Source organism: Dasypus novemcinctus (genome assembly GCF_030445035.2).
Source record: "Dasypus novemcinctus isolate mDasNov1 chromosome Y unlocalized genomic scaffold, mDasNov1.1.hap2 SUPER_Y_unloc_1, whole genome shotgun sequence".
In the NCBI taxonomy this organism is placed as follows: domain Eukaryota; kingdom Metazoa; phylum Chordata; class Mammalia; order Cingulata; family Dasypodidae; genus Dasypus; species Dasypus novemcinctus.
Window position 1 is genome coordinate 1,324,462 of NW_027261977.1, and position 26,065 is coordinate 1,350,526.

Genomic DNA, 26,065 nt, shown 5'->3' on the forward strand with positions numbered 1-26,065 from the left:
GACGTGACCTCATCACGAGATCCCGCTTACGATGTGTTCACACCCCCCAGGGATGCATCGGATTTAAGGACATGTTTTTCTGGAGGGACATACAGCTTCAAACCACCACTTCAAATAATTGTGCGTGCATGTGCATGTGCGTGCATGGATTCAGGATTTACCTGTGTGGATTCTTATTTATGAAGAGTGAACAGATTTCATGTTCAAAGGAGTTTATGGCCCAAAGAATATATCCCAATGATTGAGTACAGTAAATGTCTTTGTTGCATTTGGATAGGCTTTTTAATGTAGTATCTCATCTTCTTCACAAATTTACTAGCTTCCTACCTTCCAAAAAGCTAGCGTCCACTTTAAAATTTCTCCAGCCTAGTGCAGTGCCGTGAAGAGAGATGGATCACCAAAATGACAAGATTAAATAGGCATGTTCTGAGCATGTAATCGTAATATGCAACCACATCGAATAGCAGAATTAAGCAGATTTGTATAAAAGCAAGAATGGAATTGCGAAAAACATGGAAGACAATGCACCTAAAACCCAATAATTAAAAGAATCTTCACATGGAGAGACACTGAAATCTCTCTGCAATAGTTATAGATGGAAATGCTGTGAGAAGCTTCTGTAGGACACAAAGCAGGATCCAGAATCAGGACAATGGATAAGCAAGAGGTCTTGGCAAGGCCCATAGGTTTAACTCCACTGGCCACATCTGTCTTAAGCAGTTCATTAATTCCTTCCTGAGATGGAATTTGTATTAAAATTGGCACCAGCATGTGGTCATACGTCTATTTGCCAAGGTCAACCATTTAGCAGAACGCCTATAAATTACCTGACAGTGTAGCCTCTGGCACTCACTCACAGCAGATATTTTCTGTCAGCTTTATACACTTATGAAGTAAAAAGTCCCTGTTAAAAGTTTTTCAAAAATAGATGCCCCAAAGGTGGACTCGAGTAGTAATTTTTCTGCAGGACTCTGGCGCTGAGAGTGGTGTAGCAGATAAGCCTTGAGCTGTTTTCCAGGCACTAGCACACGCTGAGAGGAGCTGAAAGGGTGGAGGTGAAACGCACTCCAGAGAGGAATCAAGCTGGACTGCAACTAGTGCAAGGGAAGAGCGTCTCTTTTGTGTTCAATACTAAAATCATTTTATCCATTTAAACGTGTATTTATATACTCGTGACGTTAATGTGCTCTCAAAACTATTTTCATGTAAAGGGACCGATGGTCCTGATGAGGAAAGACCCACAGCTGGAACGCTGATGCTGATGGAAACACCCGGCAATCGTGAAAGTGGGTTGGGGCCACGTCCAGGCGTTCACCGGGCCGCAAGATCCAGCAGACCCGTGGCGCTCTTGAGAGCCCGTTCTTGGTGGCGTGCCCCTGGCCGTTTAATTCAGTGCTCCCTTACCTCACTTCTCTCTCACAGAGCCAGCTGCTTCCTGCACCCAGGGGCTTGCGTGTGTGGCCAGGAGAAGGTGGCTGGAGCCTGAGGAGCCCAGCTCCGCGGCCTGGACCTACGTAAAGGGGCACGACAGGGTGGACGGCTATCAAGCATGCCACTCCCTTCGCTCTCTTGAGCAGGCCTTACAGTCCAGAAGGCCAAGCGTGCCCTCATCATAACTCAATCATGCCCAGGTACAGATCAGATTACAAGCATAATCCAGTATCTACTATTAGAATTCATCCATAATATCACATTGCCACACCCCCAAGGAGGAGTGGAGTTTAATGGCCTGGACAATGTGGAGTCTCCACACCTTTCATGCTGTGGCCTTCAGGTGTTTGTTTGGGAGGGCTGCAATAACACAGCTCAGCCAGGAAGCCCAGGAAATCAGGACAGTGGGCAGCAAGGCTCCACCTGTTTCCAGCAGGCCCACGAAGAAAAGGAAGGGGCCTCAACATAGGAAAGACACACTGGCAGGAAATCTTTTGTCCTTTCCTTATTTGTGTCATGCCCTCCTTGGTCAGAAAGAGTCTGTGAGAACAATTCTGAAACTGAAGTTAGCCTAAGGCCGTGAAGAGAGCTTTTTCAGGCCTAGAAGGCCATTTGGCGTCTTTCTGGGAACTGCTGTTCATTTTCAGCGTTAACATACTTGGTGGACATTTTCAAAGGGAAGTCATTAGACATATGTCAAGTGAACCTGCATCATTTCAGTAACGCCTCTTTCGGAGAACAATACATCAAAAGGAAGGTAAAAAACAAAAATTTCACTAAGGAGTTAATTCTTTCAAAAATTTCCTAGCTCTATTCAGTAGCAAGAGACTATACTCGCCGGATAGATATTAATTAAAACAGTTATAACTTTACAAACATTGAATAATAACCAAACTTCAAACCCTGTGTTAACTACTTATAGACATACAGATACATATTCACGTATTGCAAGAAAGGAGAAAAGTAGTAATTACTTTTCCCATATTTCAAAGGAAGACAAGCAAACAATGTTTGGAATAAAATTACCCATCATAAAGATCCTTTTTTTTTTTTTAACATAATGAATCATTCTGCTTAACATATAAATAAGGCCCATCTTCATGATTGTTTCATGAAGGGATACACTTCATTTTGCTTTCTTTGAGGAATTTTTCAAAGGAAAACAAGTTGGCTGGCACAGAATGAGTTCTATTCATGGATTTAGATCAGGAGGTTCTTCTGTAAATGGGTACATGTATTTAAAAGATGTCCATATAGATATGATGAGGCAGGTGGCAGATAGCAGAGCAAAAGTGGTACAGCATCAGCATTCATGATTTCAAAGAACAGATTATTTTCATGCATGTATGGGAAATATGAAAATACTCATGCACACTTTACCTACTTCACATGGATGTGTTTCATTCCGTAAGTGATAAATGTCTTTATGATAATAAAGAGCAGAGGACAAAGAGAAATGTATGCAGCATCGAATGTCTTTGGCCACGGGGTGTCATGGTTTTCTCCTGTAATGGTTAAGCCTTCAGCCAGAAAATATCCTGTATTTCACTATTACATGGGCTAGCACTTTCAAACGTACTTTTTATTAGACAATGCCACAATCCTTTTTTTCAGGTTCTTATGCTATTTCTAAATATGTTATTGGTATCTCTTTCTCCCTGAAAACTGGCCAACAAGTATTAAATCTCCAAATGTCTAAATGTCATACAAGTGCACAGTTGTTCTCGTTCTGGTCGTAGTCGAGTCTCACTGTACCAACCCCAAACCTGAAGAGTCTGCACAGTGCATTTATATGTGTGCGTGTTGGTACATGTTTTGAAGAAGGCTTTGTTATGCAGCGTTTTGGGAGAACAATGCTTGGCCTGAGATGTAATGACCATATTTTGCTGCCTAATTGTTTTGACTTCCGCTTCGGTCTACATATGTGTTGGCAGACGTACTGTACAACTGCACCATCAATTACACCCAGACAACTCCATTTCTTCTCTCTGGAGTTGGATGAGTTCGCCAAGTCAGTCAGAAGTGACTTGATGTGACAATTAAAAACAGTTGTGCTTGTCCCATAATTGGCTTGCTACTGGACCTGCAGAAAAGAGCTGGAAGGATGGAACGTGCCAGAGAAGACGTAGCAAGGCACTCGGAAACGTCCTCGCGTTCTCTCCTCTTAAAGGCTGGTTGTTGCCCTAGCAGGAAAGGTAAACCCGATGGCGCGACGGATGAGTTAGAAACCAACACTGAAGACTGTGATGGGATATGTGTGGAGCAACAGTTGGAAAAGGTGAATTTGGGGACCTGGGGCTATTTTATTTCTTTTTGTCATTGCTGTTGCCATTGCTTTGTTTAAGACAAAGTCAGGAAAATATCCAAGTTACCATTGCCTGAACCTATAAGTGACATTTTCGCAGAGCCCACTTATTATGGAAAATTAGTTAATTGCTTTTTGCTAGGAATGTGGACTTCCTTGCTTTTTAAATAAGGGGTTGACCATGGAGCCAAGAGTCTCGAAAGTTACTGAGAAAAGTAAAACGGAGGAGTTACCAAAAAGTGCAGCTTAATGGAAGGTCTGCATTCATCTGAATGCAAATATTTTCCTATTCTAATAATAAAAATACACCTAAGGCTTAATTATCTCAGATCCAGGTTCACATTAATTTGTTGATATGGTTACGCAAACCCAGCCAAAGAACAATGTCAGAGTCGAAATATGCTACTTAGGGGCACAACTTGTTATAAAAAAAATTAAAAATAAAAACCAAGGCCAGTAAAACAACACTCATTACACATTTTTAAAGTGCTTGTTCTTTGACTGAAACTTAAATTCCACCCCCCAGTGAAACCACTGCCCCAGTGGAAGAGTCATTTTTTGTCAAAGAAGTGTCCAAAATATGCCATTAAAAATGCAATTCATTCTGTGAGTAGACCTGCTCTACCTTCTTGTTCAGAAATGGATTCCCTGACACTTGGCCAGTGAGAAGGGGGCTTGATTGGGGCAAGGTGGTAGCAGGTGTTTAGCTAGCACTCCTGAAGGGGCAGGTGCAAGAGATGGCTCAGGAACTGAGAGCATGGTCCCACTGTTAGGATTTAGCACATGGGGTTGCAGTTTGGGGGCTGATGAGAGGAAGGCACAGCACATGACGAATTTGGAGGGTAAAGGAAGTAGCAAGTATCTTGGTCTCTTTTCCTTTTTTATTGTGTGAATGTATCTATAACATAATACTTGCTCTTTAAGACACAAAGAATCATGTCCTTTGCTTAAGAGCAAGGGAGACAGAGAAAGGAGAAAGAGGAAAAGGAATGGCAGGGACACTAATTATAGCAGTTACAGTAATTAATGCAGTAATTTAGTCATGTAAATTTAGGTGATTTGGGTTAGGTTAGGTAATGGAGAGGTGATGAAAGTTTGCATGAGGGTGGTACTGGCTGAGATGGAGCAAACCAGGCACTTCTGAGAGATGGTTAAGAGATTAAACTGTCGAGATGCAGTATGATTTGTTATTTGGTGGTGGGAGGAAGTTATTGAAGGGAATCATCCATAACATCCCTCAGGTTTCAGGATTGCACTGCTAGGTGGACAGAGAGCAGCTGTTAGAACAAGGCTGGCATAAGGGGAAGGTTATGAAATCTATTTGGAAATGACAAAATAGAGATGTCTTTGGGACTTTAGGGGGGCCACTGGTTATTGGTGGGAATCTCAAAAGAGAAGCATGAACAGGGGTGGTAAATGATGTCATGATGTGATTCAACAGCCGAAGTAGGGAGAAAGCATAGAGTAAGAAGAAGCAAGGTCAAGGACTGACTCCTGCGAAACCCCAACACGTAAAAGGAGGTGCAGCCAAGGGCTAGAGAGTGTTACCTCAGCACTCCTACTTCCCTCCCTTCGTGCAGGAAATCCCTCCCACACACATTTCTTCTTGGACATGTTTTTCATCCCATGTGGCTTCCTTGTGTTCTCCTTGACTCCACCCTTCTGGACACAGCTGATTGGCTCAGTGGTCAATATGACCAAAGGAAGTAATTTAATGATCTTATGGCACATTTCAAACTGGAGCTGAGAGAAGACTTTTGCTTTTATTTTTGTAGGCTTGGAGAAAAGAGAGATGGAAACTTGAAGCTATGCAGCCTCTCAGAAACCATGTTTCCTACTGATGGGCTCATCAGAGACAATAAAGCCAAGGCACAGAAAAAAGCAGAGGCTCCTGCACTTCGGCAGTGGAAAGCAAGAGCCCATCAGAGAGACGCACAGACTGAATCCTGGTAGAATTCCACCCCTTGCCTTCAGCAGTCCCTGAGCCATCATTTTCACCTTCCCTCCTACTGTGCCCTCCCCCAATAGAATTGGTTCAAGTTAGGGGACTTCTGTCATTGGAAAGTGAAATAATGGCTCACCCTGATGGAGGTGGCAAAAGCAGCAAAGTAAAATGACAGGGCATGCTCCAACCGGGAGGAAGAGAGCCAGGGGATTCGTGGCTTCAGGGATGGACAGGAAATACAGCATCCCCGAGGGTGCTGGATGCTGTTGAGGGGTCAAGAGGAGGACGGCTGGAAAATGCCTACTGAATTTGGGAAGATGGAGATACTGGTGACCTGAGTGAGAGCCATCATGTGGATTAAGGAGTTGAAGAACAATTGGAGTAGTATGAGAAGTAAACTGGAAGTAAGGAAATGAAAAAATGCAACTGAAGAAATTATTCCAGGAATTGATATAATGATGGCTGGAGAGGGTAAGTCAGAGCAAAGAATAATTTTATTTTCTTTTTTCTTTGTTTTCTTTACTTTTTCCTTTATGTTTTCTTTCTTTCTTTCAAGATGAGAGCCTTGAAGATATGTATACCCAGGGGACCTAAATCTCTGGACTGACCATGTGATAGCCAGGCCCTGAGCCTCAATAGACCTGCAACTCCTACACTCTGGTTTATTGGACTTACCCCGCTCAGCTAACATGGAGGTGAAGAAGGTCAGCCACCACACCAGGGAGCCAAGAGTGCCTACAACTGAAAGCGGGAGAATTGCATCCAGCATCCATGTGGAATCTAAGCCCCCTCTTGATATAGATGTGGAGTGGACATCACCATCCCGGAGTCCACAGGATGGAGGGACAGAGTATGGATTAGAGTGGACTTACTGATATTCTATTCATGAACTATTGTGATTAATAACTGAAGAAAATGTGGCATTGGTGTGGAGAAAGTGGCCATGGTGGCTGCTGGGGGTAGGGAATGGGAGGAAGAGATGAGATGTGGGGGCATTTTTGGGACTTGGAGTTGTCCTGGGTGGGGCTGCAGGGACAGTTACCGGACATTGTGTGTCCTCCCATGGCCCACTGGGTGGACTGTGGGAGACTGTGGGCTATGGTGTGGACCATTGACCATGAAGTGCAGCGGTGCTCAGAGATGTATTCACCAATGAATGTCTCATGATGATGGAGGAGGTTGTTGTTATGGGGGGAGGAGTAGAGAGAGGGGGTAGGGGGTAAGTGGGAACCTCATATTTTTTGAATGTAATATTAAAAAAAATAAAGACAAAAAAAAATAAAAGCCTTCATGTATATTCTGACAGAAGAGGAAAGACTAAATATAAAAAGATGGGGTTCTAAAAGTATAATTCCCGAGACACAGCAAACTGGCTCAAGAGAAAGGAATGGTGGGTGGCGATAAACAGACGCAGGTGAGGTTGAGGTTGAGGTGCTGCTTACAGAGTTAGTTGACCAGAGCAGAACCTTTAGGAAACTCCTACCTGATGGTTGATATTTCATCTACGATGGAAAAAAAAAAGTGGCCTCTATTGAGAAAAAGAAATAAGGCAGGAATCAATTGGAGAGTTTAATTGGAATTTTAAAAAGAATAGTTGTGAAAAGTGCTGAGTTGAACTGAAAATGTGGTTGGTTTTTCTGGACATTTTAAAGGACCCAACTCATCTTGTTCCCCCCCTGTCACTTGGGTATGGTTTTCCCAATAGTTCTCCATACTTGGATAAAAGGAACTAGAACAGAAAGATTTGATAAGATAAAATTCAGTGCAAGGGAGTTTAGTGTATTGGCAAGGAAACGATTGGGATAACATAACATGTAATGTGACCAAAGTGGACATGTAAGCAAGAAAAAGTGAGGAGAAGTGGTGGGTTACAAGAACACACAGTTGCCAAAGGATGTTTGGACTCCATGAGCTTGAACAATATCTTCTAGTTGGAGCAGTCAATCAAGCAGTCAGCAAGGAGAGAAGAAGATGGGGTCCGAGAAGAAGGTATTTTAAGAAGCTATTTTGGAGATGGAACCACAAAGAACAATCAAGTAGCAATTACATGACCTTGGATGCAGACCAGGGCTTGACCGTTATGGGAGACGGGAGGGCGAAACTTGAGGTATGAGAAGGAACGTGCTCCCAGTGAAATGGTGCGAGGTTATAAAGCCCTAGCAGCACCCTGTACGTGACAGACCACGAGCACGTGTCCAGCGCCTTTCTCCCATCAGTTCTGCATCTATCGTGTGGGGGTGGGGGCGGGGTGGGAGGAGCCCCCATCTGATTAATTAGGACTACTATGAGAGAACCACCAGAAGAAAATGAAGAACTACTCAAAACAGAACTCATATTCTGCAATCTGGAAATGACTGAATTTGAAGCTTGTTGAAGCAGCTGGTAACTTTTATCTGAAGAGAATCATACTTGGAATGAGGGAGAAATGTCAGAATTATACTCCTCCCCCTGATGACTGCGGCTGAGGCCAGGGCACACATATTCCTCCATAAGAGCCAGGCAAAATGCAACAGAAACCTACAGCACAGGGAGACTGGTCCTCAGGAAATATGGGGTAAATAAATGGAGAAAGTCGAAACAAAATGTCTCCTAAGCAGTGGAGGTTAGCTGGGGCATTCCACTGCATCGTGGCTTGAAGATATCGTAGCTTGAAGAGATCTGCCTAATGGAGGAAAAAGAAACTACATTTATATCCTCTTAGAAAAATTCACTCCTCAGTGCTTCAGGCTGCATAGAGACTCTGAGCAAATCTAGACACATACAGGGATCATCAGGTACTGAGAGGAGTCACCAATTCCCTCAGTGTCTGTTGGAGGGGTCACAGCTCAGACAAATTTAGTTGCCATCTTCCTTCACAAGAGCGTCTCAGTGCTCGCTTCGGCAGCACATATACTAAAGTTGGAACGATACAGAGAAGATTAGCATGGCCCCTGCGCAAGGATGACATGCAAATTCATGAAGCGGTCCATATTTTTGAGTGTCTGCCTACCACATGGGAGGTCCAGGGTTCAAACCCAGGGCCTCCTGACCCATGTGGGGAGCCGGCCCACACGCAGTGCTGATGCGTGCAAGGAGTGCCATGCCACGCAGGGGTGTCCCCCGTGTAGGGGAATGCCATGCACAAGGAGTATGCCCTGCAAGGAGAGCTGCCCCTCTTGAAAAAAGTGCAGCCAGCCAGGAGTGGCGCCACACACATGGAGAGCTGACGCAGCAAGATGACGCAACAAAAAAGAGATACAGATTACAGAAATCTGGTGCCGCTGACAAGAATACAAACGGACAGAGAAGAGCACACAGTGAATGGACACAGAGAGCAGACAATGGGGCAGGGGGAGAGAAATAAATAAGAAAATAAATAAATCTTTAAAAAAAAAAAAGAGTGTCTCAGTGGAGAACTAAAACCTCCTCGACACCGTCGGGACAATGGTGCTCATCAAGAGGAGGTGTGTGTTGAAGACCTACACTCTGAGGACAGGAGGAGGCTGCCTGGCCAGCTGTGCCACACACCACTCTGAAGACCGGAGTCTTCAAGCTGCAGAGATGACCCTGAGACCATTTCAGGCCAGGTGACACATCAGCAATGGGAGGCACCTGCCTAAAAGGTGCTTCATCATGACAGCATTTACAGAATCGTCAGTGTGGGCAGTGTCAGCTGTAACTGTAGGCCACCATCCCCTAGTTTTAAAAGCGCTCACACACTCACTGTAATGGAGGGCCCCGGGCATGCGAGAACACCTGAGCAATCGCCTTGGTCCTGAGGCTCCGACGTCCCCTACGGGAGAGGCAGCTGTGCGTGGCCCGAGCAGCAGGCCCCGGTGCTTGTCCACGTGCATTTCCCAATGAGTATGTTATCGTGGCCTGCCGTGGCTGCTCGCAAACTCTACCTGGGGACATCATCTGTCTTCCCCATGGCACCAAAATTCCCACCTTGGGCCCAGGACTGGGGAGGGGCCGATTTCTTCCGAGAGGCTCAGCCTGGAACCATGTCCCTGGAAGGGCCCCCACCCCAGGAGGGTCAGAAGGGCCTGGCTGGGAGGGTCATGGGGAGGCTGGGGTACGTGCACGGAGGGAGAAGGGACAGGCTGCAGACGGGCATTCGGGGATGGAAAGGAGGAGGAAAGGAAAATGGGAGAACGTCGAGACAGGGAAGTTTGAAGAGAAGGGATCAAAGATGGCCAGGTAGCTTGAGCAGAAAACCAAGAAGCAAATAAAGGATCCGGTGAGGAATAGAAGAGCAAAAGAACAGAAAAGCAAGAGAAAAAGAGAGTGAGAGAAAGAGTGAAAGAGGGTGATCAGGCAGCCAGAGGTACACGGCTGGAGCTGCACTCACACACACACAGGAAAATATGAACATGTACCATCCTTCTTCTTCTATGGTTCTCTCCCTATAGAAATAGAAAGAATTTCATACAGTAACATTTTCAACGAAAAAAAATATAGCACTCACTTTATAATACTCAAACTGATTCTAGGGAGACCAAAATGAGTTTGGCGTGCCTACCATCACTAAATGCAAGAGAACAGTCCATGTGCTCTGAAACAAAAGCCTTCAAGAACTCAGGGATTCCAACTAGCGGAGAAGTACACCTGAATCGAGAGAAGCGTGTAAATGCTCTGTCCGGAGGAGAAAGCCGAGATAAAGAGGAAAGGAAGCACAGTTTCTATAGTAGCTGAGCGGGAGCAAGGACTCCAAATCAGGAGAACCCCATCACCGTGGCTGGAAGAGCGTCCTATTTGGCTAGGACACTGGGTGTGTGTACGATGAGGGGCCAAAGTTAATGTGTGAGGTGGGGCTCGGAAACTTCCAAAGATGGCTTGAAATGCTATGTGAGGAGTGCAGCTCTTGAGTGGGTGATGGGAAACACTGGATGGTTTAAAATGAAAGCAGTCGAGATTGCAGTATTCATGATGGTGAGTAACTACATAAAAGACACAAAGGCTCCTCCCGCAGAGCAGAGCCACAGGTGCTGAGGACTGTTCTCAGGTAGCAGTATACCCTCTGCGAGCGAGCTGCCGGATAAGACTTTCCGTGATGGTTTGGGGGCCCTTATCTGCACTGCCCAATATGGAAGCCACTGGCTGCATGTGGCTACTGGTCACTCGACATGTGGCCAGTGCAACCGAGAGACTTCACTTTTAATTTTACTTAATATTAATTAATTTAAATAGTCACCGGCAGCCAGTGACTACCTATTTGGCCAACAGAGCTATACAGGTAGAGTGGGGAAAAAACTCAACTTAGAAAAGACGTTAAGTGTTAACTTAAGAGAGATTTTAGCCCTTTGAGGTCAGTAAGTTTCTTCCATTTCCAGTTTCAACACCCCATCGGGTTCATGTCAGAAACTTCTGCCTGATGGTGAAACTGGATGTTTAGAATATTGTCAAGGGCATCCCTGACCGTGGAATGGACCAAGAGTCTCAGGCCCCATCTAAGTGGGCAAATCTGCAGTTTCTATTTTTCTGTCTGTTACGGTTACTTGACCAATTTTAATTGAACGCTTTTGTGTAGAGTTTATCAAATGCCCTCAACCTTTTAAAATGCTTTGCTTGGTAGCAGGCTCCTTTCTGCAAGTAGGTTTCTTCTGGTGGCCTAGAGAAGTGCATCTCTGAAAAGTCATTTCATGCTTGGGGATTCATGCTGCTGTAATTGATTTCAATGTCTGGCAATATAAGGTGAGAGAACATAGACACAGAGAAAGGTCATCACTGCAAATGAGAGGAAAATGTTTGTTATATGGAAGGCAAGAACAGAAATGACAGGGAGGGACTTTTTAAAGGAAAGCCTAGCGAAACCAAGGGATTCCAAACAACAAACAGAAGACTTTCAAAATCATGTCCATACTAATGGAAAAAAATAGTATTGATAATATCTAATATCTAGTTTCCACATTTTGGGGGGTGATAAGTAATGGTCCAGAGACACACATTTGACTCTCTGAGTTCCCAAATCCCACCTGGCAGGGGTCCTGACAGACTGTCATGAACCCCAATGTCTAAAGGGAGCAGAGTTCTAAAAAATAATTGCTTAAATCAGATGAAATGACCTCAATACTATGTTGAAGGAAAAAAGCAATCCTTATTCTCACAAAGTTTATACAGAATAGGAAGGAACTAACAAGATGTGGTGGTTTGAAATTATTTTATGAATCCCCAAAAGAGGAAGATTATGTTTTTGAACTAACCCATTCCTGTGGGTGTGAGACTGTTTTAATTGGACTACATCACTGAGACGTGACTCGGGCTGAGTCTCCGATCTCTTGCTGAGACACACGGAGAGAGACGCAGAGGAAAAGGGAGCCACCATACTGATCCTGCCACGTGAGAGGGAGGACTCCAGTTCTGTCCACAGCTGAGCTCAAGGCGAGAAGCCCCCGAGAGGCTCCCAGAGGTGAGGCCAGGGCGAGATGAGCCCTACGCCTGACAGCTTGCAGCTGAACTTGGGAAGAAAGTGGGACAGCCAGCACTGACAGAGGAGGCCCAGAGGAGACAAGCCCTGAGCCTGGTTGCTCACAGCTGAGCTCTGCGAGGAGACCAGAGGGGAAGGCTGAGACCTCAGTAGAGATGGGCGGCCACCTTGCTCCACCATGTGGCAGCTGACTTTGGGGAGAAGGCATCTCTGCCGATGCCTTAATTTGGACATTTCACGGCCTTGGGACCGCAGGCTTTTACCCCAACTAACTCCCCCTCATAAAAGCCAACCCATTTCTGGTACTTTGTATCAGCAGTCCTTTGGCAAACTAAAGCACAAGGACAATCTTAAAATGGTGTGACAACAAAAATCTCAATTTGTGGATGAAATTCCAATGTGTCCATTCACAATTTGAGCTGCTTATGTTTTAGGCTGATATCTGATAGGAAAGCAGTTGGTTATTTACATGTACTTCATTTCCAAGTGAAAAGAAATGAAATTAAGCTCTTCTGGATTAAAGGAAAATGAGAATTTTTATCAACATCATCTTAATATATCATTGTAAATTTAAATATCTCAAGAAAAGAGAGTGAAGCAAAGAGCAAGCCATCCCAATCTGAATTCTAATTTAACCCTCTTAGCATAACCGATTAGATCTGGAACTCAGGTCGGTGGGGTTTATATTGGGTAAATGTGTCAAAACTAATGTAAGTCCCCTGGAGGGAGAAAATTATGGACTGAGTTTTATATTAACTTCAGGGATTCAGTTGGTTATGAAGCAGCTCCTTCTTCCAACAATGTATAAGAAAGAAAATTTTCATTGCGATATTAAGACTATACTTTAAACGAAAACCTAATTTTGTAATTTCCATTCATTAAGTCTTGATGTATTGTATTACTTAGAAAAAGAAAAGTTTTCTTTGAAAAATGTTTTATAAGGTTGGCTTTTGTAGATGAAATCCTAAGAACACTGTCATCCTTTGAACTCTTGGTACAGCGATAGTAAGCAGAGTATTTCAGGATGTAATCTACACCCAGTCAAAAAGGAGAAAGGCCCTCTCATCCTTGGATTCTCTTCTCAGAGTGAAGAGACTTTGCTCATGAAGTCTCCTCTTTTACCTCAGCCCTTCATCAGGAAATCCCCTCTTTCATCTCACTGGCCTGAATGGATCACACGGCATTGCTGAACCAATCGCTTTCAAAGGCAAAGCAACCAACCCTTTTCTCTTGCTTCTGAGACTTTCTACCTTCATAGAAAGTGAAATTCTGTAGTGCACTCTTTTCAGCCTGGAGCGTCTGGGCACCCACTGCCCTTCCCAGTTATACCCTCTGTGAGGCACACGCCTGAGCGGCCTCACATCAGGCCCCCTCAGCCCGGGGCTGGGTGTGAGTTCACCTTCCCTGGGGTGGGAGCAGAGCAAAGCAAGGGTGGACAGAGGTGAGCGTGGGAGAAGAACTGGGGAGGGGAGATGGCAGGGAAGGATGGGTAGGCGGAGAGAACCCACTGTACTGTGCTCCTCAGAGATGCAGGCAGCACCCTTAGATGGCAGTGCGAGAGGAAAAGGAGGATGAGGGCGCACAGGGAAAAGCTGCTACCGCTGGAATTTAGTTGATGAGCTTTCAACAGCACTGTACTTAAAGCATGAAATATATATTTAAGGACATTCTTGGGGTGAGTAGGGTGGGTGGGGTGTGGGGTATATGGGAACCTCTTATATTTTTTAATGTAACATGTTTTGTGATCTATGTTCTTTAAAAAAAGGCAAAAATTGAAAAAAAAAGGCGAAATGTTTACTGTGCGCAAGTTGCCATCATGTAGGAATTTTTAAAGAATTTGGATCATTTATTACTGGAAAACGTTTGAGGATTTCTACTCCATAAATGCATTGTCATATAATGAAAGTGCTCGGTGACCACAATATCTTGGAATTAAGATGTTTTACTTCTTCGGAGAGCCTGATACCTATCTTTGCATTAAATCTTAGAGAATTCTTTTTAGTTCTTAAAGAAATATAATACCGCCACCATTCTTAAGTCAGATAGCTATTAAGATGTGTATTAAAACATCCTAAATGTTTTCTTAAGCAATGTTAGATAACAACGTAATTGTATTACCTGGATACAGGATTATATCAGCACATGTAAACAGATCATTTTCTAGAAACACAAAAAGGGCAGGGATGAACTTCATTGCCCTTACCCTAATAACCTGATACCAAAATTGCTTTACTTCAAACCCTTTAAATCAAGTAAAACTGTCTACTCATGTGCTTAGAGAGTTGTTTGCTCTAGATTTAATCTTAGAGCTTCTTAGACAATTTTCTAAAAGTTTGAACTTAGAGGTAAGATGTCATTTGATGCATTTGCTAATCATTCTCAACACATGACTACTCTGTTTAAATTTAGTTCTCTAAAAAGAAAGTTTTAGTGCTAATCTCATGTTCTTTGAAAATTCCTTGTATAGTTTTTCTGGGATTAACCTCCTGGGAGGAAATGGACTTCCCTGGTCTGCAACGAGAAAGGGAGGAATAGGTAGAGGGATAGCTAGAGTTGGGGTGGCCACTTCTACCGTCTACCTTCTGATGATTTATACATCATGGGATATTAAGGTTCAGCCAAGCAGGTGTCTGTACTATAATACATATTGCAGGCATGGTGAAGAAGAGACATAGAGGTGACAGACGGGGGCACTTATTAGAAAATAGAAGAAGTGTAATGCATCACTTTAAACCCCAAATGCAACTCTAATAAGGATTTACACAATCCTGGGAGGTCCCACGAGTCTTGAAACCTTCTCAAGGTTATTTATTATTAAATAAGTAAACAAATAAATATCTATTTGTTATTTTGTTTTTAAAGATTTATTTACCTCATTTACTTTTTATGCTTTTTTTTTTTAACCATCCCCCAGGTGATTTTCTCATCTGTCTGCTCATTGTTTGCTCACCTTCTCCAGAAGGCACCAGGAAACAAGCCCAGGACCTCCTACATGGGAGGTGAGTGCCCAACAGCATGAGCCACATCTGCTCCCCTCAACAACCTTTAAAAATGCATTCTGTCACAAATGCGATGTGATATTTTTCCTCTTGGGTTGAACTGGACAAATTCATGGGCAGGGACCAGGCTGGGCTGATGAATACCTCAAGAACACATTTTCTGCTCTTAAGGAATAGGCAAGTGGGAAAAGAGATAGGATGTTCATACTGAACGTAGACCCAGGTTACGTGTGATACTTGCCAAATGGGTGGTACCGCCAAGACCATGGGATTCAGAATGAGGTGGCTCAGGAATGGCATCCCCAGGGTTTCGTGGGATCTGAAAAAGAAGAGTTGGTCCATAAAGGGGAGGTGAGGTGCCAAGGCAGGCAGAAAGAATTTCATGATGGCAATTGGGGGTAGAAACTGGAGGAGAGGAAATGGATGCCATGTTTTCCTATGAATGGTTCCAGAGTTAAAATAGGATTTTACCAAATGAGGTTTTATATCCTGATTCTTCTCTAAGAGAGGACTGCTTAAAAAACAGAGACAAAAAACAAGGGTTTGAATGTTTGTTTTCTCACTCTTTTTGTCCTTAGAATAGTGGAATGTTCTGTAGCCTTCTGCATATTGGTTCACTTTCCATGTCAGAATAGCCCTTTCTTGAGGAGATGATATCCCTCTGGAGTCTCTACACAACTCAAGGGCCATGAGGGGAATAATTAGCTGGGAGATTTTTGATGATGGATTCAATCTCTTTAAATGGCATTGGTTTGTTAAGTTCTTATACTTCTTATAGCATCAGTGTAGTTGGTTGTGCATTTCTAGGAATCTGTCCCTTTCATCTAGGTTGTCTAGTTTATTGGCATACAGTTTCTCATAATATGCTCTTATGATTCTTTTTACTTTTGTGGGGTCAGTCATAACTTTTCATTTCTGATGGTATTTACTTGCAGCTTCTCTCTTTTTTTCTTTGTTAGTCTAGCTAGGGGGTTGTCAGTTTTATTTATTTTCTGAAAACACCAGCTTTTGATTGTGTTGAATTTCTCTATTTTTTGTTCTCAATTTCATTTACTTCTGCTCTAATCTTTATTATTTCTTTCCTTCTCCTTTGGGATTGATTGTTTTTCTTTTCCTAGTTTCTCCAGTTCAACTAAATCTTTGAGTTTAGCTCATTCATCTTTTTTAATATAATTATTTAGGGCTAGAAATTTCCCTCTCAAGAGTATCCCATAAGTTTTGATAAGTTGTGTTCCTGTTTTACTGATTTTACTTGCAATTTCTTCTTTGACCCACTGATTATTTATTTAGGAGTATGTTGTTCAGCCTCCACACATTTGCAGATTTCCTTTTATCCTGTCTATTTTTGATTTCCAGTTTTATTTCATTATGATCTGAGAAGGTGCTTTGTATAATTTCAATCTGCTCATATTTATTGAGAGCTGCATTGTACACTAACATGTGGTTTATTCTGGAGAAAGATCCATGGGCACTTGAGAAGAACGTATAACCTGCAGAGTATGCATGCAGAGTTCTGTATATATGTCTGTTAGGTCTAACTCGTTTATCATATTGTTAAAGTTCTCTGTTTCCTTGTTGATCTTCTGTCTAGTTGTTCTATCTAACAATGTGAGCGTGGTATTGAAATCTCCAACGATTATTGTAGAGAGGTCTACTTGCCCTTCAATTTTCCCAGAGTTTGTCTCATGTATTTTGGGGCACCCTGGTTAGGTGCCTAGATATTTATGACTGTTATATCTTCCTGGTGGATTGTTTCTTTTATTAATATATAATGGTCTTATGTATCTCTTATACCTTTTTTGCATTTAAAGTCTGTTTTGTCTGATAGTACAGCTATGCCTGCTCTTTTTTGGTTATAACTTGCATGGAGTATCTTTTTCCAACATTTCACTTTCAGCCATTTTGTATCCCTGGGTCTAAGGTGAGTTTTTTTAAAAAGATTTATTTATTTATTTAATTCCCGCCCCCCCAACCCCCTCTCCCGCCCCCGTTGTCTGTTCTCTGTGTTTATTTGCTGTGTCTTGATTCTTTGTCCGCTTCTGTTGTCGTCAGTGGCAGGGGAAGTGTGGGTGGTGCCATTCCTGGGCAGGCTGCACTTTCTTTCATGCTGGGCGGCTCTCCTTATGGGTGTACTCCTTGCGCGTGGGGCTCCCCTATGCGGGGGACACGCCTGCGTGGCAGGGCACTCCCTGCGTGCATCAGCACTGTGCATGGGCCAGCTCCATACAGGTCAAGGAGGCCTGGGGTTTGAACCATGGACTTCCCATGTGGTAGACGGATGCCCTAACCACTAGGCCAAGTCCGTTTCCCCCTAAGGTGAGTTTCTTGTAAGCAGCATATGGATGGCTCGTGTTTTTTTTTCACCCATTCTGTCAACCTGTATCTTTTCATTGGGGAGTTGAATTCATTCACATTTAATGATGTTATTGGAAATACGCCATTTATTTCCACCATTTTATTCTTTGGTTTTCCTATGTTATATCATATTTTTGTCTGTCTTTTTATTCTTTCAGGTAGCCTTTATGAAATTTTTGCTCTCCTCTAAGCTTCTTTTTTCCTGTCTTTTTCTTTCAGATTTTAAGGCTTCATTTAATATTTCCTGCAAAGGTGGATTTTTTTTTTTTTTTTGCAAACTCTCTTAGCTTCTGTTTGTTAATATTTTATATTCATCTTCATATTTGAAGGACAATTTTGCTGGATAAAGAATTCTTAGCTGGCAGCTTTTTATCTTTCAGTATCCTAATTGTATCATACCACTGTCTTCTTGCCTTCATGCTTTCTAAAGAGAAATCTGTGCTAAGTCTTACTGGATGTCCCTTGTACATGATGGTTTGCTTTTCCCTTGCTGCTCTGAGAATTTTCTCTTTATCTTTGACATTTGACATTCTGAGTAGTATGTGTCTTGGAGTAGGTCTATTTCGATTTATTCTGATTGGGGTACAGTGCGCTTCTTGGACATGTAAGTTCATTTCTTTCATAAGAGTTAGGGAATTTTCACCTATTATTTTCTCAAATACTCTTTCTGCCCCCTTTCCCCCTTCTCTTCTCTTTCTTGAACTCCTATGGCAAGTATGTTGTGTTTTGTGTTTTCATTCAACTCTCTGAGCCCCTAATAATTCCCATTCTTTTCTCTCTCAATTTTAATTTTTCTGTCTTTGGTATCACTTATTTTTTCTTCTATCATTTTGAATCTGCTGCTGTAGGACTCTAATGTGTTTTTTATCTCACTTCTTGTGTCTTTCATTCTCATGAACTCTGTTACTTTTCTGTTCAGGAATTCAAATTCTTCTTTGTACTCACTCAAAGTCTTCTTGATTTCATTTATCTGTTTAACCATATTGTCTTTCAACTCATTAATTTGATTTTGGAAATTTGTGCACATCTCACTAATTAGTTCTCTCAAATTCTGCATCTCTTCTGGGGCTTTGATATATTACTTTTCTTGGACCATATCTTCTGTTTTCTTAGTATGGCTCTTAATTTTTTGCTGATGCCTAGGCATCCAATAGGATGTAGTTTACTCAGATGCTCAATTTTTATCTCTTTTGTAGGGATATAGTGGTAAGAGGTCGTGTGTTACCAGTGCTTTCTGATTCTTGGCTCAACCTGGATTGTTAGGATTGCATCTGCTGGTTGCTTAAAACTGGGCACTGCACCCATTATTTGGTTGTAGATACACTTCCTAGGGCCTTAGGAGGAAGGCTATAGAAGCTGGAAAATGCCTCTCATTTTTTATTTTTTTTTGCATGCACTTCCTTAGTCTGCCAGCAGATGGCGCGCCTTGGCAGGACTCAATTCAATGCTCGGTAGAGTGTATTTCTTGCTGCACAGACCAGATTAATGTGATACAGATTCCTGTCTGGAGGCTAGAAGCCTTGTAATTCAAACTTTCTCACACTGTTCTCCAGCTTTCTCTGGCAGCCCCCTCCCTTTCCTGACTAGGAAATAGTTCCACTTCCCTCTTAGTCCTCAACAATCAGTCCCAGTTAGTAGGGAAGGAGATTGGGAGGGTCGTATATAGTTAGCCCTTTGCTGGCTCCCAAGGCAAAAATGGCCCAGCCCCACCTGGCCTGGAAGGGCTGGTGGGGCACGGCAGACCAAATTTGTGGGTCACAAGCTGAGTCAGCCTTAGGCTGTGTCCCTCTCTCTCCCCTTTCCTGAGGTGGTGGATCCCTGGAGCCCCTCTGCCTGTAGTCGCAGGTCCAGAGGCCTGAGAATTCTGAAGGGACTTTAGTATGAGGGACGGCGCTGGCAGCAGCAGCCGCTGGTTTCAGTTCACAGTTCTGTGGCTGCAATTTCCCTCCTTTGACCCTCTCTCCTCTGGGCAGTGTCCGGCCTTTGCCTGGTGTCCCAAACCCTAGAAGATCTTTTCCTGGGATGTTTCAGCCTGTCCTCTAGTTATTTTTCTGGAGAAGAGAGTTCCTTATCTTTTTAGTCCACCATCTTCCCAGAAGTTCCCAAAGGGAATAATTAAGACACAAAATTTAATTCCCCTTATACATATTTGAAATAGATTTTCCGATGACTGCGTTGTTTAATTAAATGAATAAAAAAGGGTGTTGTGATTTCAGAAATGTGGGGTCTCCCCATGGTTGACCATTTGACCCACTAAGTAATGATGTGGCCTTGCTCTATGAAGCTGCTCTCTGGACAGGGAGTACATTAGAGCAACATCTAAATGGACAAGAATTAAATATATGATCAGTGCCCTTTTGTCTAGAGAATATTGTAATAAGATATCTGTACCACAATTAGCATTAGGTTTATTGTGTTGCAAATTCTTTGGTGTCTTTAAAACAATCTTTGAAGCCATCTTTTAACAGGTGTTCATCTCTCTTAGCAATTACAGTGCTCAGACAGAGCTTGAGGGCAGTCAACTGGAGCTCATGCTCTAGTTCATTTGATAAAATGGCGCAGTAAGACCATGAAACAGCCCCTAGCTATGGGAAATTCCCATCCTTCCCTCAAAGAAAAAGGGTTATTTTATAGCACTTATTTGTACAGGTATTTCCAAGAGATGAACTCAGGGTGACCTTGGCACCTCCCAGATAATTGGAGCTGTTATATAAATGAGAACATGTTGTAAAAACATATGGAAGACAGTCACATTGTAACTTCTGCAATGGACAGCCGTTACATCATAGCAACATTTTCCTCATTATTTGCTGCAGTAAATACAAACTGGAGCCAGGAATGACTACCTTTAACATAAATAACACGGCCAGCGGCTCCTACTAAGAAAGCCAAAGTGCATACCATTTTCTAATATGTCTCAGGCTTGACATAGCTCTGCCTTCTTTCAGGTGAGAGCCCTGTGTTTGCTTCCTCTTTCGGTCTCTCAGGACTTCTGAGTTCAAAGGTCCTAGAGCATGAGAAGCTGCAGAATTCCAGGGTCAGGGGCCCCGATGCAAGCAGGCCATGCGTCTGAAGGTAAGGCTGAAGGGGCGGTAGGAGCATGTGTCACCTGCACAACTTTGTGTACAGGAATATGGAGGGTTTGAGATGCTGCCCCAAAATTCCGTAGACTTCTCCCAGGGCTGGACCTTCAGCCCACGTGGGCTCTCTGTGCCTCGGGCCCAGGTGGGGTTTTGAGGGATGTCTTCAGGGGTACCTTGGGTTTTGGGTGATTGCTGAAGGAAGTCCACAGTCTGCAAGGCAGACTGATGCTCATTACAAGATGGAGACCAGGCAGGGGTTTGGGGCAGAACACACAGTTATTTCTACAGCAAGGTGTAAAGGTGGACACTCATAGTAAAACTGAAGTTAAAACAATGCTTTAGTCACCATCAATTTTTTTTCTTAAAAGGGGGGCGGGACAGTAGTCTTACTTGGTTCTTTACATTGACCTGCAGCTACTGGAATCCTTACACTATTATGTAAAGTTTACTTGAATCACCCTAACATTTATATAGGAATCTCTTATATTATACTTAAGGTTTTCTATAAATCTGGAAACAAGACTTTTGAACGTTTTCTGTGGTTCTTCTAAATCATCTTTGTCTAACAGAAATACAAGTCAACATTTGAGGCACTGATGAAATTATTAAAGTTCTAGGCACCACGTTAAAAAAGTAAGAAACCAATGAAATTCATTTACTATTATATTTTATTTAACCCAATATATACAAAATATTATTTCAACAGGTAATCAACATAAAACTGATAGGGATCGTTTATGTTCCTTTTATTCATATTAAGTCTCTGAGACACGGGGTGCATTTTACACTTGGGGCACCAGGCTTTAAGTGCTGAACAATCACATGTGGGAGGAGGGGCACCCGGCTTGCCTCAGTGGCAAACAGTGCGGCAAGTGGTGACACCGCCTCTGCCCACTGGGCCTAGACAAGGTGACCACACCTGACTAGGCCTTTGCTGCTAACGGCTAGCCGGCACCGCCCTCCCCCTTCCTATCTCCCGCCTAGCCCAGCTCTCACTTCCGCTCCCCCCTCCCTTAAACCTAATCTCTTAGTACACTGTTTGCCCAGCAACAGCTTCAGCCTATCAAGAGTTAGCACATACTCTACTGGCCAATCACTAGCCCAATGCCAGAACATTGCCTTATATGGAAACAGCATTTGCCCTAGCCAATCAGAACCCACCACACCACTCCCCAATCCTATAAATCTGCATCCCCCTCCATAATAGACCAGACTTGTGCCATCAGCCTGTCTCCGCGACTCCTTCCTGGGTCGTGCACCCTCCACGCCTTCGGAGCCCCCGAGGGAAGCCTCAGCGGCCATACGAGGCCATACGAGGCTTTCTTCCCCACGCCAGGGGGGCCAATCACTAGCCCAATGCCAGAACATTGCCTTATATGGAAACAGCATTTGCCCTAGCCAATCAGAACCCACCACACCACTCCCCAATCCTATAAATCTGCATCCCCCTCCGTAATAGACCAGACTTGTGCCATCAGCCTGTCTCCGCGACTCCTTCCTGGGTCGTGCACCCTCCACGCCTTCAGAGCCCCCGAGGGAAGCCTCAGCGGCCATACGAGGCTTTCTTCCCCACGCCAGGGACCCCTCTCGTCCCACAACGGGACCCCACTCGTCCCGCAACAGGGACCCCACTCGTCCCATAACAGGGACCCCATCTCATCCCTCAACTGGTGCCCAATGTGGGGCCAAAGCAACCCCACCACTGCACCGCTCCGAGGAAAACGCCTCACAACCATTCTGGATCCCAGGCCGAAACATCAAACCTGCCACTGCAGCCGAAACTAGGGAGGAGGAAGCGCCACTGCTTGAAGGCCCTACAGCGTCGGGAACCCCACAAAATGCCTCCCAGCCGCTCTGGATCCCCGGGAGAAACATCAAATCTGCCACGGGCCAGCAGTAGGTCCCAATGACGGATGATGAGAGCACTCGCCCATCGGATGGAGAGGCTGAACGTGGCCGCGGATCCAGTTCATGACACCCTCCTCCTCGGACAGCTAGTACAGCTTGCTGTCCACACATTGGCTTCAAACAAGAAACCTAAAAATCTATGCTCTCTCCTGCTTAGCCCTGTTCCCCTCCGCGTCCTCCCCCCCCAACGTCGAGAGCCCCGGCATATTAAAAACAAAGGGGGAGATGTGGGAGGAGGCGCACCCGGCTTGCCTCAGTGGCAAACAGTGCGGCAAGAGGTGACACCGCCTCTGCCCACTGGGCCTAGACAAGGTGACCACACCTGATTAGGCCTTTGCTGCTAACGGCTAGCCGGCACCGCCCTCCCCCTTCCTATCTCCTGCCTAGCCCAGCTCTCACTTCCGCTCCCCCCTCCCTTAAACCTAATCTCTTAGTACGCTGTTTGCCCAGCAACAGCTTCAGCCTATCAAGAGTTAGCACATACTCTACTGGCCAATCACTAGCCCAATGCCAGAACATTGCCTTATATGGAAACAGCATTTGCCCTAGCCAATCAGAACCCACCACACCACTCCCCAATCCTATAAATCTGCATCCCCCTCCATAATAGACCAGACTTGTGCCATCAGCCTGTCTCCGCGACTCCTTCCTGGGTCGTGCACCCTCCACGCCTTCGGAGCCCCCGAGGGAAGCCTCAGCGGCCATACGAGGCTTTCTTCCCCACGCCAGGGTCCCCTCTCATCCCACAACGGGACCCCACTCATCCCTTAACAGGGACCCTGCTCGTCCCACAACGGGACCCCACTCATCCCACAACAGGGACCCCACTTGTCCCATAACAGGGACCCCGTTTCGTCCCTCAATCACATGTGGCAGGTGGCCCCGCATTTGACAGCACTGGTCCAGAACACAGTGGGTGTGGTTGGAAATACTAAGAAACTGCTCCCTGCCCCAGCCTCAGCCTCCTCCCAATACAACCATTCACAGAAGGGATTCAGGGTAGAAAGGGCCTGCTTAGGATTTTATACTACTGATTTAATGCAGGCACTTACTAAAGTTAATCTCTACTTCTAATCACAAGATCTTCACCCCAAATTCCCTATGTCACATTAGGCATTTCTTGGAACTATTTAGGGAGTGAACTTTTTGAGAGATAAATGTGCACACTGAATGAATTTGACCTCAGGGACAGATCCTCTTGTTTAGGATGAGCCAATTTGAATCAATCTCCAGGGTACTGTGCTTATCTTGGAAAAGGTCAGATCATCTAAGGGGAAACCAGCATGGAACTTTTCATCTGAAGGTGTGTGCTGACTCCCATGGAAACAGAGCTGGCAGGTACCTAATATGTCACCTAACACATTCTCCTCTTTTGCTAGTCAAAAAAGAAAGCAAATGGATCTCTGGGAATATGATCAAATCACCCAGAACTCTGAAATTTATTTTAAAATTAAACAAGCTCTACCCAACATTTTAGATATTTGTTGTGCTAAAACGTAGTAAAAATACATAATTATGTAAGTAAAGCAAGGGCTTCCAAATTTACTCTAACATGCTTTTCCTGTAACCTTTTTTAATTTTCTTTTTTAAAAATTTATTTCTTTTTTTTAAAGATTTATTTATTTCTCTCCCCTTCCCAACCGCCTCCTCCCCCCCCGCCCCGGTTGTCTGTTCTGTGTCTATTTGCTGCGTCTTCTTTGTCTGCTTCTGTTGTTGTCAATGGCACGAAAATCTGTCTCTTTTTCTTGCATGACCTTGTTGTGTCAGCTTTCTGTGTGTGCAGCACCATTCCTGGGCAGGCTGCACTATCTTTCACACTGGGCGGCTCTCCTTAAGGGGCGCACTCCTTGTGCGTGGGGCTCCCCTACACAGGGGACACCCCTGAGTGGCAGGGCACTCCTTGCACGCATCAGTACTGTGCATGGGCCAGCTCCACACGGGTCAAGGAGGCCCGGGGTTTGAACCACGGATCTCCCATGTGGTAGACGGATGCCCTAACCACTGGGCCAAGTCCGCTTCCCTTTTCCCTTAACTTTTAAAGTCTCCTTAGACTTATATGTGACATTACAAAATTAATTCAATTTCCCCTTTCATGACAATAATAGTCGATCACACATATGGGTTAGGACCACACAAAATACATGCACTGATATTATTTTTCCACATCCAGAATAGAAACATAATCACTTTCTCACTATAAAATATCCTAATATTACAGAAATACACAGAGTAAAATGGGTGAATCTCCCCTCTGCCTCCCTTTTTTCTCAGCCACAATCCCTTCCCCAAAGGTAAATGCCAGTAACTGTTTGGTATTTGGCCTTGCATTACCTTTTTTATAAATATGCACACGTAAGGATATATGTGTGACTTTTTTTAATCAACATTTATTTTGGAAGTGCTGTAGATTTACAGAAAAGCTGCAGACAGTACAGAGAACTCCCCTGTCCTCCTTCCTCGTGTCCCTCTTAACATCTTACAGTGCAATGGATCCTGTGTCTCAATTAATGAACCAGTATCGACACACTATTAGTAGCTGAATTCCACCCGTGATGCACATGTCCTTCATTTTCCCCTAATGTCCTCTTTCTTTTCCAGGATTCCATCCAGGATCCCACATTGCATTTAGTCATCATAGCTCCTTAGTCTTCTCTGGATGGTAACAGTTTCTCAGACTTTCCTTGCTTTTGATGATCTTCACAGTTTTGAGGTACAAGGTTTAGGTTTTTTTACAAGATGCCCTTCCATTTGGGTGCATTGATGCTTTTCTCATGATTAGAATGGGATGATGAGTTTTCTGGAGGAAGACCATAGAGATAAAGTGTCATTCTCAATATAGGACCCTTAATATTTTGCGGGAAAACTGACATAAAATGCCACTAAATGTAAACAAAGTTTTCTTTCCTATGTGGTATTTTTCTTCAGCTTTGTTTAGGTGTAAAAAGAGAAAGTCCACCTCAAAAATGAGAATTAGCCATCAAACTTCTTGGTGATGCTTCTAGCAATTCCTCAAATATTCTCTTCATACAAGTAGGCCATGGCCTTTACCCTAAAAAAAGTGTCAAGGGAAGCTTTTATTATGTATTTAAGTGTTAGCCAAAATCACACCAACATCATAAAAATTTCACCCACGTCCTTAGAGTGGCATGGAAAGGGGATGTCCGGTGTGGGAAACTAGGTCTGAAAACAGAGGTGGTTGCTGGGAGGGCAGGAGAGAAACTAAATAAGAAGTAAGCCATGACGTTGCAAGTGCAGGTCAGCACTCAGGCTCTTCTCTACAGTACGTGCTAAGACTTGTCAGCACCTAATAAAGATGGATGGGTGGGGATGTTAACGCTGTTTGAAATTGCAAGGTTCATTTGTCAACTTAGCATTTTTCTTTTACCTAGTCAATAAAATAAATGGTTGTCTTTTTTGATACCCATTTTTTAAAAATTAAAAACTAACAAAGCATGCAAGACATATTACAGCTGATAATTTGTCAACACGAGGGACAGGAGACCTTGGCAGGTTGTGACTGTGATATTTCTATATGACTTGGATTACCATCCCACCATCTTACACTTTAGAAATGCATTAAGAGGAAACAATTCTAAAAATATAGACATTAACATCATTTGAATCCATATAAGC

At 43.8% G+C, this 26,065-nt stretch overlaps 1 non-coding gene across 1 annotated transcript; it reads left to right on the forward strand.

The window, feature by feature from the left end:
* The first annotated feature begins 8,549 nt into the window (after positions 1-8,549).
* On the forward strand, positions 8,550-8,656 carry LOC139438598 (U6 spliceosomal RNA). The gene has a single exon (XR_011648247.1). It is a non-coding gene; the product is annotated as a U6 spliceosomal RNA (small nuclear RNA).
* Positions 8,657-26,065: the final 17,409 nt, after the last annotated feature.